Genomic DNA, 14,230 nt, shown 5'->3' on the forward strand with positions numbered 1-14,230 from the left:
TGCTGCAGGAGTTATATTTCCATACTCTCCAAGTGTGCAGTTTAATGGGCACAGGACTCAGAGAGGTGAGGGCTGTTCTTCATTGTACTTCCTCCTTCTAAAAAAGAATGGCAGCTTCAAACCTATGCTGGACATTTAGACTCTGAATGCCAATTTCAGAATGCTCACATTAGTTCAGAGTCAATTTGCCCTTGACCCAGGAGACTGAATGGTGTCACTGGATTTGCAAGTACTGTATTTTATTATACATGTCATGTGGCCCACGAGCATTACCTGTTGTTTAAGGTTCATCAGAAGCACTTTCATTGTCCTGTGCTCCGTTTTTTTTTACCTTACCTTGGCCCTTCGGGTGTTCTTGGAAGTGATTGTGTGGCTGCCACGCATCGTAAGTGGTCAGGAGTTTATGTATTTCTGTACCTCAACCAAGAGGCAGCTGAATCAGTCTTGCCCCAGTCATTCGTAGACTACCTCTGGATGACGGTAGAACTCATAACATTGTTGCGGTTTGTTATAAACAAGCCAGAAACCCACTTGATTCTCTCACAGAGGCTTCCTTTCTTTGGGAGTGAATCTAGCTATACTGAGGTTCAAGTTCTTTCCTCCGCTAAATTGAGTCTGAAACATTCGAGCGATGATCCTGATGTTTCAGGTAGAGTCCTAGATCTAGGTGAATATTTCTCCGAGGCCACTTTGTGTCTTGGCCCTGTGCATCCTCTTTATCAGCAATGCCAAATGACACATTGGGGACCTGCAATGGAACCTGATATCCTAGTGGGCCTAGTATCAAGGGGGCCTCTCCGACTGCATCAAGGTTTCAAAGGAGATGGCCCAGGATGTACAGTGGTGGATGACCAATCCCAGTTTGTCCAGTAGCAGACCATTTTCCCTTCGTCACACAGAGCTTACATTGGTGAAGGATGCATTGCCACTGAATTTGTGGACATCATTTAGGGGAGGTATGGATCTGAGGCTTCTCATCTCCAGTGGAGAGCTAGTGCTGTATCAACCTTCTGGAGCTTCAGGCCATTTGTTTAGCCCTTGAGGCCTTCCTGCTATCTGTCAAGGGGAGGGTGGTGCAAGTCCTCAAGCAATAAGAGCACCATGTATTTCTGCAATAAGAAGGGTGGGGTCCTGGTTCTTGTGCTAAGAACCTTTACATCTCTGGAGGTGGCTGGAGTAGTGGAACATCTATTTAGTAGCTAACCATCAGGGAAAATTGAGAAAATGCGTGGCAGACCAAGAGTGCCGTCTGCATCCCGAGGTGGCATGTGGTATGGTTAATCAGTAGGGGGAGCCCTGGCTACACCTTTTTGCCACCGCTGAGAACACTAATTCCGGCTAGAATAGAACGAGTGACTCACCATCACTACCTCCCCTGTCCAGTGTTCTGAAGATCAGGGACGACTGGGTCCAAGTCATCATAATTGGCCCAGACTGGGATAGGAGAGTGTGGTACCCAGAACTCCTGAGCATGAGCATCTGTCCTCCGATCTGGCTACTGTTTTGAGAGTCCTCCATCTGAGCCTCCGCAACTTAAACCTCTATGCGTCAAGATTCAGCTGTGGCAATTGACTACATTTAATTTACAGGTTGAAGTAGTAGGGCATCCTTTCTGCCAACCTCCCTTCCATAAAATCCATCAGTGTGGCTTGCTGGGACATATTTGTTGCCTGGTGTGGTGCCTGAAACACTTCTTGCTAGCTAAACTATAATTTCATTTTCTCTTTTTTTTTTTTTTTTTTTTTTGCCCATCAAGGCCTGGCAGTGGGCCCAATAAAAGTTTATTTGTCTACCTGTTGTATTTTCTGGGTTTTGTTAGAACAGCCATCCATGTTTAAATCACTGGTTGTGATGTGGTTCATTTAAGGTTTGACACACTTCTTCCTTTCCAAACCTTTTGCCATGCTCCAGTAGGACCTTAGCTTCTTACCAAATGTTGTGACTTCCTTTGACACTGGGCAATCGATTACTCTACAAATGTTTTTTGCTCTACCTCACCCATCAAAAGAGGAGGAAAAGCTACATCAGTTGGACATTAAGATGGCTTTGAGCTTTTAAATCTGTTGAGCCAAGGCCCATCAAATGGACAAGCAACTGTTTGTGGAGTTTTCTGGAGTGAAGATAGGGAGGGCTGTGAAGAAGAGGACCGGGTCAAGGTCGCTACTCGTCAGCATCAAGATCTGCTATGCATCCCTTGAGTTTCCCAAAACCATTTTACCAAGGTGTCTACAACAGTGCTGGCGCAAGGTGTACCAGTCATTTTTTCCAGGCTGTGACGTGGGTGTCCATGCAAATGTTCAGGAAACACTACTGCCTTCATAACCAGGTCTGGCAGGAAGGACCTTCACCCACTCAGTTCTGCATGACTTTCTGATATGAGTCCACTCTGCAGAGCCTCCACCTTGGAAAAATATTGATTTGGTATCTGTTCTAGACATGAGGAGTCTGCAATTAGAAGTATTCTTTAGAAGAACACGACACATACATAACACTCTACCTGATATATACTCTAATCACAGATTCGTCATGTTCTTGCACCGTGTGGAGTGACCTCATTAACGTCTAAAAAGTCCTGCATGCTTTATTCATATACTCACCACTTAATACTACCTTCATAGCTTCCCACTCAGTCAGTCTTTTGAGCCCCAATTATTATGGTGGGGTTGACTAATAGGAATAATGGGCCTAGCAATGCCTCTTTGGGGATTCGAGCTTTAATCCTTCCACAGTGAAAACCAGTAAATAGCCAGGAGGGGCGTGAGACAAATCTATTTAGATATCTCAACTCTTGAACCTGTCCAGAAATATCTTCTGAGATACGGACATGGCCTAGCCTGGTGAATGTATTATGAGTGCTGTAGTAGGAGAAGTGCACTTTCTCCTATGGGAATAAGACTATCCAGATGTAATGATATCCTAGTGGGTTCGTAATTTCAGCTAAAGCTCTTGTCTTCCTGGTTTTGCTAGCTTCTTGGGAGTATGTCCATCAGTGGTGCTATCTAAGGTACAATTTATATTTTCCTCCCATATCTGTGGGACTTCCAGGTAGGAGGCTCCTACTTCAAGACTTTCCGGAATTCTTAGTCATCCGTGTCAGGAGCTTAAATATTAATGAGTTGTATCTCGTTACTGTCTAATAGACGATATATTAGAGAGATAACTATTTTGAATCTGCTTTCTGTAGCACAGGTGAAAAGGGACCCTGGGTGCTAGACTTGACACCCCCTTGCATATGTAGAGTACTTTACAGATGGTACTTGCACTCTGCATTTCTTACAGACCTTTGAGTCTTCTGGATCCATTAGGTGTGACTCTGTAAGAACACCATCTCAGCAACATAGCATCTGTATTCTGTAGCTTTTCACATTTCACATAAATATTAGGGTCCCAAGCAGTCCATGTAAGTAATGTTATAGTCGTACCTATCCTAAAAAGGAATGATGTAATACAGCCAGGGACTCCCCTTACCCAGAATCTCACGAAGCTGCTACATTCTGGGGCATGGATATGCAGTTTAAATGCCTGGTTACGAGTTTGGCAGTCTTTGCACCACCATGGCGGCAGTCTGACGGCCATCGGACCACTGTATTACGATGTTGGTGGGCCCAGAGAGCAAAGACCACTGCGGTCCCGCTGGCACCAGCAGGCAGCGAAGACCGCCGAGGTGACGGGGCAGGGCAAACATGCTAATGGAGCCAGTGTTTCTGCCGGACACATTATGATGCTGCACACCGCGAGTGTGACCATGGCGGTCCAACCACCATGTATCAGCAGGCGGAAACAGAGATTATAAAGGGAGCAACTCACCTGCAGGCAGAGTTACACATCCTATGCCGCCATGGAGCCCATCATTCACATCCTGCCACTGCTCATCCAAGGCACTCAAAATCCATGCCGCCTTGGAAGCAAACGACGGTACACATACCTACTTGTGTCATAAATCTCAACAGATCGTCACGCCGTCATCCACATGATATGGGGGTCACGGTACGGGCACTAAGTACACGTGTCATTGTGTCCACAGTTGGAGTCATTCACAAAGAATGACACATTCATAGCCATTAAACTCCCCCTTTGGGTAGGTCACTGAGACTGTGCCATAACACTCTACAAAAACACACTACCCATCTCAGGAACAGGGACAGTGAAGTGTACACAACATTGTGTCACACAACAGCAACAACACAGCAACATCATATCTATCAGTACAACTGACACCCTCGCTTTGCACACATGCCATGGACTGTCATCAAATTCAAATCACATATTTCTGATGGATACAACCACCTGTGGATTCCTCACCTAATGAACTCTCCCCATGCGCAGCATTCGACGGAAACTTCTTTCCAGCTCTGCACATTGGGGAGGACGTCACAATTGCCCGACTCCACGTGGCTCCACCTTTCGTCATCGTGGCAATAAGAGGCCCTCGCCGGCGTGCTGACATCAGTTCCCTTTTTTCCGTGCCTTCGATAACAGTTATTTCTGCAGCTCTTGTATCATTTGCTGTTGGAAGGGATACTTTGTGTTTCTTCAAGATGTCTGCCCCGAAGAAGTCAGGGTTAAAGCCTTGCAGGGAATGCGGAGGTCGAATGTCTGTTACTGACCCGCATAATGATTGTCTATGGTGCCTAAGCTTGGTCTACGACGTCCAGGAGTGTGGTTCATGCCAAAAAATGAACCCCAAAGCTCTGAAGGAGTGTGAGGCCAAATTAATTTTAGTGAAAGCTAGGAAGGAGAAGAGGAGGCGCCATAGGTCTTCGTCGGGTAAGTCTGCGAAGTGTCATAGGAAGCGGCGCCATCACGACTCCCGGCGTTGCTTCAGAGGAAGCTGGTCGAGGTCTCCGTCTGCCCGGCGCCATAAGTCCTGTGAGGTCAGACCGACGGTGTCTCCTCAGCCTTTGACTCCGCAATCTTCACCGGCGCCGTCAGTCTTTGAGGTCATGGAGCCTCGGAGTCATCACTTACCTCCGGCGCATCCGGATGTTCAGGATTTGAGTCCGGCTCCGGCCCCTCAAGATTATCCTGCCTTCCCTGCTCCGGATCCGGCGGCATTCCTTAATGCCATGTTTGCCATGTTCCAGAGCATGGCGCCGGGATGTGGTGCGCCAGCTGGCCCCACTCGTCCCTTGGCATTTAATTTAGGCGCTCCGGCTCCGTACAGGCCGACGCCGTTCATGCCATTCTGTCCGGCAGGAGACACTAGCCCGGCGCCGTGGTGCAGCCGTCAACGTCAATAGAAAGACCTTCAGATGGAGGCGTCCCGAAGTCGGATGGCGTCGATGTGTGGAGATCGAGTGTCCATGGCGCCGATGGATCCATCACTGGCGTCGTAGGGGTCCGGAGATCCTGTGGTGATGCCTTCTCGGTGCCATTCTCCGACGTCGGTCCACTCTTTGTCGACGCCGGGGCTGGAGGCGAAATTGCGGTCCCGGAGAAAGGCCCTCAGGTTGTTGGAGGAGAGAGTACCAAAGACAGCTCCTTGAGGAAGGGGAGATTGCGGAGCCCCAAAGTGATTTTCAGGGGTTGGACACTGCCAGTGGGCTGGATACTTCCCCGGAGTGGGGTTTGGCCTCACCAAGGAAATATACTGAAGAGGCAGTCTCATTTCATTTTGTCATTAGGAAGGCTGCTGATTTCCTAGAACTCCCACTTCCAATGGCACAGGTCAAGACTAATAGCCTGACGAACGTGTTTATTCCTGCCACGGCTATTGTGGATCCGTTGTTAACATTTAATGAAGCTCTTATGAATCCCATAGTGGAGGTTTGGAAGAAGCCTGTTTTATCAGCAGTGAGCAGGTCGGTGGCCAGACGGTACAGGTCAGCGCCTGGAGACCCCGAATTTCTTTCCAAACATCCGTCTCCTGAGAGTCTGGTTGTGCAGGCGTCCTGTTCGTCGCGGTCTGCTCCTGGCTCCTTCCCTGGAGTGCCATCTGACAGGGAGTCCAAGCGCATGGAACAGTCTGCCAAGAAGGTTTTCTCCTCATGCAGCATGGCTCTGAAATCAGCTAATGCTACGTGTATCCTGGGCAGATACATTCATGCAATAATGGATGCAGCTAAAGCAGCGTTGCCAGACATGCCCCAAGACTTGCAAGGACTCCTCTCGGATTCCCAGTCAGCGGCAACGCAGGTCATACAGTCGGATATGACACCACGGACTCTGTTGCCACAGCCACGGGAACCTCCATTGCCACCAGGCGTCATGCTTGGTTGCGCACGTCGGGGTTTTCATCGGATGTTCAAGCCACGCTCTTAGACTTGCCACTTGATGGTGCTAAATTGTTTGGCACTAAAGCTGACTCTGCGTTGGAGCGCTTTAAGGAGTGTAGGGCAACAGCGAGTGCCTGCAGGCTGTTTGGACCCCTTTTAGGTCCTTTAGACGGCTTAGAGTATTTGGACGAGGGGCGTCCTTTCGTGTGAGATCGCAGCAGACAGGCCAACAGCCTTCGAGCCTCCCTTATAGATCATTTAGTGGGCGGGGTAGAGTCCACACTAGAGGGGCCACCCAACAGTAGCACCCTTCCTCTTCCTCAGGGGGGATGCAACCCTAGTCCTCTAACCATTGCGTCCCATGTGTCTCCGGTAGGGGGAAGGTTGTCTCTTGTTCTTCCCATATGGGAGTCGATAACATCCGATTCCTGGGTCATCAGTGTGGTAAGGAAAGGCTATGCTCTTCCCTTTTAGGAGATTCCTCCTCCCTTCCCTCCCCGTCTTCCTTTTGTTCAGAAGATCATCTCCTGTTGTTAGAACAGGAGGTTCTATCCCTAGTGTCAAAGGGTGCAGTGGAGTTGGTTCCCGAGCAAGAGAGGGGTCAGGGATGTTATTCAAGGTATTTTCTGAACCCCAAAAAGGATGGTCGCTTGAGGCCTATTCTGGACCTGAGGGTTTTGAATTGGTTTCTCAAACAGGAGAAATTCAAGATGTTGACTCTAGCACAGGTGCTTATGGCGTTGAACAAGGAAGATTGGATGGTGGCTGTCGACTTGCAGGATGCTTATTTCCATATTCCCATTCTCAAGTCACACAGGAAGTATCTCCGTTTTGTGGTAGGGTCGCAGCACTACCAGTTTGCGGTCCTTCCTTTTGGTCTTACTTCCGTGTCTTGAGTCCTCACGAAGGTGATGGCGGTGGTTGCAGCGGACCTCAGGAGGAAGGGAATAGCAGTATTCCTTTACCTGGACGATTTGTTGATCAAAGCCAAGTCTCCGGAGCTTGTGCTGCATCATCTGCAGATGACAACCCAGTTGTTGTTCAGTCTGGGCTTTTCAATAAACGTGCCCAAGTCTCATCTGGAGCCCTCTCAACGCCTCCTGTTCACAGGGGCAGTATTGGACACTACATTGAATCGAGCCTTTCTACCGCCACAGCGGATTCAGGCATTGATTCCAATGTTTCAAGAAGGAGCGGTTGTTCCAGTCCTCAAGGTTCCTTCGTTTGCTCGGTCTGTTTGCTTCTTGCATTCTGTTGGTCACTCATGCACACTGGCACATGAGGGCTCTTCAGTGGTGTCTCCGCAGGCAGTGGTTTCAGCACAAAGGGGATCTCGAAGAGTCGATCAGGATCTCCAGAGACACTGCAGTGGATCTTCAATGGTGGGCTTCGGTCGCAACCTGTCTCAAGAAAAGCTGTTCTCGTTGCCGCCTCCAGTGACCACGGTAATAACGGATGCCTCCACTTTGGGGTGGGGAGCTCATCTGGGAGACATGGAGATCAAAGGTCGTTGGTCTCCAGTGGAGCAGGTGTTTCATATCAACCTGCTGGAATTGCGGGCAATACGTTTGGCTCTCAAGGCCTTCCTCCCTTCCATTTGCAGTCAGTCGGTACAATCTTGACCGACAATATGACCGCGATGTGGTATATCAACAAGCAGGGAGGAGTAGGGTCGTATCTTCTCTGCAGAGAGGCTCTGCAGCTCTGGTCCTGGGCAGAGGACCATCAGATTTGCTTAATGGCAAACCATCTGGCCGGGGTTCAAAACGTGCATGCGGACAGTCTCAGTCGGCTCCTCTCAGCCAATTACGAGTGGCGTCTTCATCCAGATCTGGTCATTTACATCTTTCGGATGTGGGGATTTCCCCAGGTAGACCTATTTGCCACTCGGGAAAACGCGCACTGTCCGTCGTTCTGAAGCCTTCAGTATCTGAGGCAGGAAGCGTTGGGGGACGCATTTCAGATGTCCTGGAACGGCCAGTTGCTTTACGCGTTTCCCCCCAAACCCTTGATTCCTCGAGTTCTGAGGAAGATTCGCCAAGACAGGGCCCAAGTCCTAATAATAGCTCCGGATTGGCCAAGAAGGGTGTGGTACACGGACCTTCTCCAACTCTCACTTTGCCCTCTGCTCCGTCTCTCTTTCAGGGCAGACCTCCTCTCGCAGGGGCGGGTTCTACACCCCCACCTCCAGAGCCTGCACCTTCATGCCTGGAGATTGAACGGGGCAACCTGAGTTCTTTTTCTCTCCCACCAGATGTGGTGGATGTTATTTTATCGGCCCGGCGACACTCCACCAAATCTGTCTATGCTAGCAGATGGGCTAGATTCGTTGATTGGTGTGGAGAGAGACAAATTAATCCCTTAAGTGCCCATTGTCGGACATATTGATGTTTGCACTGTCCTTGGCACAGCAAGGCTGCGCTGTTGCTACTGTCAAAGGCTATCTTTCGGCTTTCTTATGTCTTCCTGATCAACCCTCTTTGTTCAAATCCCCTTTAGTGTTGAGGTTTTTGAAGGGGCTTACCAATAGGTTTCCTCCCACTCCGTTTCTCATGCCCCAGTGGGATCTAAATCTGGTCTTAACCTTTTTGATGGGCTCTCCTTTTGAGCCGCTTCATTCTTGGCCTTTAAGGTTTTTAGTTCTAAAGACTGTGGGCCTGATTACAACTTTGGAGGAGGTGTTAATCCGTCCCAAAAGTGACGGTAAAGTGACGGATATACCACCAGCCGTATTACAAGTCCATTATATCCTATGGAACTCGTAATACGGCTGGTGGTATATCCGTCACATTTGGAACGGATTAACACCTCCTCCAAAGTTGTAATCAGGCCTTGTGTTTCTTACGGCCATCACGTCTGCTAGGCGTATAAGTGAGCTTCAAGCTCTTTCTGTTCACCCTCTTTTTACAACCTTTCAAAAGGACAAAGTGGTACTGAGGACCAGGGTGGCTTTCCTCCCCAAGGTAGTGACTCCGTTTCATTTGGGACAGTCCATCACTCTCTCGACATTCTATCCTCCTCCACATCCATCTAAGGAGGAGGCGAGGCGCCATCGACTGGACCCAAGGAGAGCTCTCAGCTTTTACATAGAACGAGAGCGTTCCGCTTGGACGGCCAACTCTTTGTCGGATACGTGGGGAAGAGGAGGGGGAAGGCCGTCCACCAACGAACACTATCCAGGTGGGTCGTTCTTTGTATTAATATATGCTATTCGTTGGCGAAGTAAGATCCTCCTGATGGGGTAAGAGCCCATTCCACCAGGGCTAAGTCGGCCATATCGGCCCTGGCTAGAGGTGTTCCAGTGCCAGACATTTGTAAGGCCCCGACTTGGGCGTCCTTCCACACCTTTGTAAAGCATTATTGCTTGGACTCGGAGGTGAGGAGGGATGGCCATTTTGCGTAGTCTGTGCTGCAGGATTTTTTGGTGTGACCAGACAGACACCCTCCTTCGAGGCGGTACTACTTTGGGACTCTATTCATTAGGTGAGGAATCCACAGGTAGTTCTATCCGTCAGAAGAGCAAGTTACTTACCTTCGGTAACGCTTTTTCGGGTGGATACACTAGCTACCTGTGGATTCTTCACAGTCCCTCCCGCCTCCCCGTAGTCTGTCTGGTCATATTGAGATTTCCTAGGGTGTGTACATGTATTGTTGATTTTCTGCATTATGAGGATATACGTTTATGGATAATTTTGTATATATGGTTCTATTCGTATGTGTTGGTATACATTCATGATTGTGCAAAACTTTTGCGGACATGTATTGGTATTGTTACTATTGTTTGCTTTTGACTTTTCTATAAAAGTTTTCTTGAATATAGATATGAGGTGTTTGGAACGTCAATATTCACCTATTTGTCACAAAGGCACGTCAAAAAATTGTGTAAACTGACGTCAAGACGCCGGCGAGGGTCTCTTATTGCCACGATGACGTCAGGCGGAGCCACGTGGTGTCGGGCAATTGTGACGTCCTCGCCCACGTGCAGAGCTGGAAAGAAGTTTCCGTCGAATGCTGCACATGGGGAGAGTTCATTAGGTGAGGAATCCATAGGTAGCTAGTGTATCCACCAGAAAAAGCGTTACCGAAGGTAAGTAACTTGCTCGTATGGATGTGTCCTAGAACACAAACACCCCTCCCATAAAACAGCCCTGCAGTGAACCCACACATCACCCACATTGCAACACAGTGAAAGGTCAATGGGATGCACAGTAGTTTGAGAGAAAAATATCCAAAGCTCGCTATACAAGCACTACCTGCACAACAGAGATGGCAGCATCAGGAGCACTCAGGGAAGGATGCTGCCCTGGGACACATTACACTTTGCACATGCCCCTAAAACAACATTTGCATAGGAACTGGCCCTTCAGGTATCTCAGGGACAAACAATACTAGAGCCAAGTGACATGCCTGTCTGCATAATATGGGAATGCAAGTCAAGAAAGCAAATACAACAGCATAGGCCATACATCCAGATGAAGTAGCTGCAAGGTACACACATCAAAATGGGAACATGCACAATCGAATGCAAAAGAAGCTAGCACAATTGAACACCCTCCATGTCTGGACAAACAAAACTCAAGCTTCCACACATGAGACAAATGTACAGTCCATATCAGGGGGGGACAAATCTAACATCATACATGCTGACATTCGACAACACAAGATGAAACACTTACCATGCAAAACATTACACAATGAAATGACACCCCAATTGGATTACCACCCACATATCCATACAGTGAACATCCATGCTTGTCTGGGTGACACCAGCACTTCCCGCAAAGTCAGATATTGCAAACAACAGCAAATGGATCAGTAATCAGGGTGAAACACACACAACTGTATGCATACAGCACAAATTATTCAGGAACAACAAAAGGTAGAAAAGTAATTGCAGGACAAATGTCCCTACAACCTGGGTTTATTCAATCCAGAATAATGAGAATCAAAGGCCATTGTCCAGTCCATTTGAAAGCCTCTGCACAGTATTGTGCCCACATGTGACCCCAATCACTGCCAGGGAACCTCCCAAGGAAGGGACATTGAGTGGGCAGGCTGGCACCTCAGGGATTATCCTTAAATGGGGTCAGATTTGGAATGGGTGGGTTCTGGTTTGGGAGGGGGGCTGCTTCTTTGGAGTGGTGGGCTTCTTTTTGGGGGCTGAGGGGTATGTGTGCTTGAAGGGGGGGCATGTGTGACGGGGAGGACTTTGATGTGGGAGGGATGGGTTGTGATGTGTGTGGGGCCTCAGGTTTGGGAGAGAAGGAACAGGGGAAAGGGCAAGCTCAAAAAGGAAACTCTTCTTGGGACCATGAGAATGGTCTGCAGAAGGAGTTGGGGATTTGGAGGTTGAGGGAGTGGTTGTCTTGTGTGTGGGTGTAGGTGCTTTTGGTGTGTGCGTGTGTGAGGTATTCTTCTGTTTGGGTGGTGTCTATTGTGTGTATGAGTGTGGGTGTTTGCATGTCTTAGGGGGCTGGGAGGTGGAGGTACTGGGTGATGTGGGAGTGGTGGATGTGTGCGTGTCTGTTTGGGTGGTGTTTGTGGGTATGCTGATGTGGATGTTTGTGTGTCTCTTGGTGTGGTGAATGTGGTTGATGTGTTTCGGTGTTGTGCTGGTGTTAGGTGTATGGTGGAAGTGGTGAAAGTGTAACTGTCTGTTGTGCTGGTGTTTGTGGATATGCTGGATGTGGTGTGTGTGTCGGAGGTGGTGTCTGGTAAAGTGGTGGCAGATGTGTGTGTGTGGGTGTATGTTGCGTTCCTGCCAAACAGTGTGTCTTGTGGTGTTTGTGTCAATGTGTGCTGCTTGTGTGTGTTGAGGTGGGTGCATGCGGATGTGTCTGTGTGCTTGGGACAGGTAGGGGAATAGGGGATTTGGATTGGGAAGAAGGAGGTGGAGTGAGAGGGAATAATGGGGAAGGTGACTGGCTGCCATCATTGAGGAGGCCAGAGCCTGAAAAGATCTCTGTAGTCCAGATGTGGCACTATGAATGCCTTCCAGGAAAGCTTTGGTCTGCTGACGTTGGTTGGCCAACCCCTGAATGGCATTCACAATGGCAGTCTGCCCTACAGAGATTCTCATCAGGAGGTCACTAGCCTCCTCACTCAGGGCAGCAGGGGCAACACAGACTGTGAGGGAGTTTCCTGTGGCAAAGGAGACGCCCACCCTCTTGGCTGAGCGGGCACAACCATCTGGATGGGGAGCAGCAGGGAGGGTGGCGATAGAATTTGTGGTGGCGGACAAAGATGGTACAGGAGCAGGTCCTGATAGGTCTGCCACCACTAGGGAGTGAATAAGCAAGCCCCAGGGAAATCCCCACTAATGTCTGGCACCCCTTACAATGACATACTCTGATTGCTTCAGTAGAAGTCATTAGTCCTTTGTGTGTTGGAGAGGCCCAGACATTTGCAAGTACTTGAGAAGGCCCTCAACATGTTGCCCAATGGGAAACCATTTTGGTCTTGCAAACCTAAATGTCTGTGGATGAATAGTTCTCCCTAACCACATGTGATTCCAACATAACTGCAAGTCACTTCATAATGCATGCCAACAGTCAGGTAACTAACCTTCCCCAGTGCACTTTTCCACATGATGCCACATCAGTAGCACGGAAATGCACATTATGGGTAAAAACAAATCTAGTCATACCTGTCATGTCCCTCATTGCAACTGCAGTTGTACATGCCAAATGACTTGCCGTGATGGGTGAGGGTATGTGTGAGCCAACAATCAATGGTGACACACTCCTGTCTATGGCACTACATGAAATATAGCCCCATTGCAAATGTCCTATTCCAAGGGCAGGTTGTCTTGCACATATATGTGATGGAATACAGAAAGCATCCCATCAAAACAGGTAGACCATGCATGAAGCAGTAGTGTACACATTTGTCAAAAGAAATGGACACATGCTAACATGTTGACACAAGGAATGATGGCAACAGTGATGGCACATAAATCATGTCAATGGACATTCCACACTTACCAAAGGAAAGTATTGATCTATAGCTGCACCCAAAGAACAGTGTATGCCCTGTCACATGTATGACAGCCATCTTCACATTACACAGAGTAGTGAGCCACCAGCACTTGTCACACTGAAGACAAGTGGCCTCTGGGGGCCAGATGCCAATTTACTCATTTGACCATTTACATGGCTGAGGACAGTGATCCATCACTTCTTTTGTCTTTGGCCTTGAACACTGAGGAGAAGTGGTATGTAGGATGGAAATGACACACATTACAACAACAAACATTACTTGATTGATCAATAAACACATCCATGTGTTGTCCCTGGAGATCAAATTGTTTGTGGATTGTAAACAGTTGTGTCCTAGGTCCCTGGGCCAATAGGCAAGGCAACATCAGTATGCACCACATCACATATCTACTCATAGTTATTCATCTGCTGTGTCACACATAACCAATCCCTAATCCCCAGGGGGGATGTCCAAACCTAACACATTAACTTGGCAATGTGACAGGCAGGAATTTGTCCTGTACTCACCCCTTTGTGGCTGCTGTGCTCCCCTCAAACTCCCATCAAGGTCCAAGTACACCACCGGCAGGTTGCAGGCCATTAGAAGGGTCATGGTCCAACATGTGCCCTGCTCACATTGGGAGGAGAGCCCCAGCTAGACCTCTGCGATCTTCTGAGCACAGCATGTGAGTTCCTCCCACCTCCTGCAACAGTGGGCGCTCTGTCAGCTGGGAACCCCCAAAGTCCGCACCTTACGGGCAATGGCTCTCCATATCTCCCTCTGATGGGCGTTTACCTGTATGGATGCAAGAGACAAATATAACGATTACAATCACAAATTATTGACCAAATGTTTGTGTCACACATATCAGAAACACCAAGCACAAAATGGTCAATTTGTCAACACACCACAAGTGTGAAGCACACATGACAATAAGCACAGAGACATGACTACACATGGTTGTATTCATCTGCAGACACTACCCTGTTCATGGCCTACAACAACTAAGCAAGCCTACAGACATCAGGTAGCTCATG

The sequence above is a fragment of the Pleurodeles waltl genome, chromosome 4_1, assembly GCF_031143425.1.
Source record: "Pleurodeles waltl isolate 20211129_DDA chromosome 4_1, aPleWal1.hap1.20221129, whole genome shotgun sequence".
Lineage (NCBI taxonomy): Eukaryota > Metazoa > Chordata > Amphibia > Caudata > Salamandridae > Pleurodeles > Pleurodeles waltl.